This window comes from Myotis davidii, unplaced genomic scaffold, assembly GCF_000327345.1.
Source record: "Myotis davidii unplaced genomic scaffold, ASM32734v1 scaffold187, whole genome shotgun sequence".
In the NCBI taxonomy this organism is placed as follows: domain Eukaryota; kingdom Metazoa; phylum Chordata; class Mammalia; order Chiroptera; family Vespertilionidae; genus Myotis; species Myotis davidii.
In genome coordinates, this window is record NW_006383018.1 from 2,314,791 (window position 1) to 2,317,031 (window position 2,241).

The following is a 2,241-nucleotide window of genomic DNA, read 5'->3' on the forward strand; positions in this document are numbered from 1 at the left end:
TGACTCTGCCCTGGACCAAGATCTCCTCTCACTTATAAGCCCCACAGCTTCACCCTCACCTCTATGCTGATGCCTTCCAAGTCTGTACTTTGTGCCCTACCTGCTTTTCAAAATGTCAGACTTTTGTACCCACCGGAATGGCCCCCAGCCTCCTCCCATTCATAGTGAAAGGGAAGGATGGAGAGAGAATAGAGAACTTGGATCTCTTGGCAGAGTTTACCATCCTCTTCTTCTCCTTAAAAACTGTGAGGAGGATAAAGACTTCCAGAAAGTATTGGGCATCCATCAGAAGCTTGACCCCCTTCCATCTAGAATTCTGGGAGAAGGATGCCGTTCAGAGAGCCTGGCACCACATGAGACAACCTCACGAGGGAAGAAATGTCACTGGGTCATTTTTAGGCAGAAAGAAAGTCTGGAGATAATACCCCCTCCCCCAAATTCCCTCAAAGCTCGCTTGAAGCAGAGAAAGGATGTGAAAGTTCCCTATACTGAAGTTTGGGGCTGCTGAGGATTGAGCCAGGAGTCACCGGGAGGGGTCACCTAGAGCTGGGGGCTAAGGGGCAGAGGGATGTCAACCTCCCCAAGAGAGCTGAGGTGAGGCAAGTCAAGGGCATGGTGGAGTGATGGGGGAGGAAAGGTGGGTCAGGGATTGGGGGATACAAAGGACGACCACCGGTCCTTAACAGTGTTTCCCAAGAGCAGAGACCAGAAGTCACACTGTCCAGGCACTGAGAGAGAACATGTGGTGAAGATGGACCAGTAAGACATGCCTCAGCTATGGTCAGTGGGAGCCAGTGATGAGGACCGGGTGCCAGAGTCCTGTCCTCAATGCCATTATGTGCTACCAGTGGTGCATTTGTTAAAACTGATGAGCCTACATGATGCCGCATAATCACCTAAAGTCCGATGTTTACCTAGGGTTCCCTCATGGCTGTGCCTCCTGTAGGTTGGGACCAGTGTATAATGACATGTATCCATCATTGTATCTCATACAGAATATTTTCAGTTTTTCTGTGCTACACCTATTCCCCACCACCCCCTCCCCCCAGCTGAACCTCCGGCAACCACTGATCTTTTTACTGTCTCCAGAATGTCACATAGTTGGAATAGTACAGGGTGTTGCCTTTTCAGATTGGCTTCTTTAACTTGGCAATGCATTTAAGAGTCTCCCATGTTTTTTCATGGCTTGATGGCTCATTTCCATTGTCTGGATGAACCACGGGTTAGGCCTTCACTGACTAAAAGACATCTTGGTTGCTTCCAACTTTGGGCAATTATGCATAAAGCTGCTATAAACATCCATGTGCAGGGTTTTACTTGTTTGTTTTTGAGAGAGAGAAACATCGATTTATTGCATTCATTGGTTGATTTTTGTATGTGACCTAACCAGGGATCGAACCAGCAACCTTGGCATATAGGGACGATGCTCTAACCCTGTGATTGGCAAACTGTGGCTCACGAGCCACACGCAGCTCTTTGGCCCCTTGAGTGTGGCTCTTCCTAAGCCTTAGGAGTACCCTAATTAAGTTAATAACAATGTACCTACCTATATAGTTTAAGTTTAAAACATTTGGCTCTCAAAAGAAATTTCAATCGTTGTACTGTTGATATTTGGCTCTGTTGACTAATGAGTTTGCCGACCACTGCTCTAACCAATTGAGCTACCTGACTAAGGGCCCTTGTGCAGGCTTTTGTATGGACATATGTTTCCATCTCCTTTGGGTAAATACCAAGAAGTACAATTGCTGGATGATATGATAAGAGTGTGTTTAGTGTTGTAAGACACCACCAAACTGCAAACTGGCTGTACCATTTTGCATTTCCACCAGCAATGAATGAAATTTCTGTTGCTTGATGTCTTTGCCAGCACTTGGCGCTGTTGATGTTCTGGATTTTGGCCATTCTAATAAATGTGTCATGGTATCTAATTGCTGTTTTAATTTGTGTCTGCCTGATGATATAGACAAATAGAGACTATATAACAGATGCCCATGCACACATTATCCTGCTTCAACAATACCTCTTTCACTGCCATTTGTTTCTTGCTGGGATCCTGGCTGACAAGGGCCTTCTTGTGCATTTTGACTATTTAGGGCCTCCTGTATAGGCCGCAGCCATGTGGCAGCCTAGTTCTGAACAGAGCCAAATGGATATTACCCCACAGATGAAAGTGGGGCTGTAGACACATCCCCTACCTGTTCAAGAAAACTTGGTTCCCTAACTCCCTCCCCAGCGTCCTAG

The 2,241-nt window shown here is 46.4% G+C and overlaps 1 long non-coding RNA gene across 1 annotated transcript in view; it reads right to left on the reverse strand.

The window, feature by feature from the left end:
* LOC107181718 overlaps nucleotides 1-2,241 on the reverse strand; it is an 18,917-nt gene that overhangs the window by 6,704 nt on the left and 9,972 nt on the right. The window contains exon 3 of the long non-coding RNA XR_001512418.1: nucleotides 1,569-1,576. This is a non-coding gene — a long non-coding RNA (uncharacterized LOC107181718). The remainder of the gene's footprint in view (nucleotides 1-1,568; nucleotides 1,577-2,241) is intronic.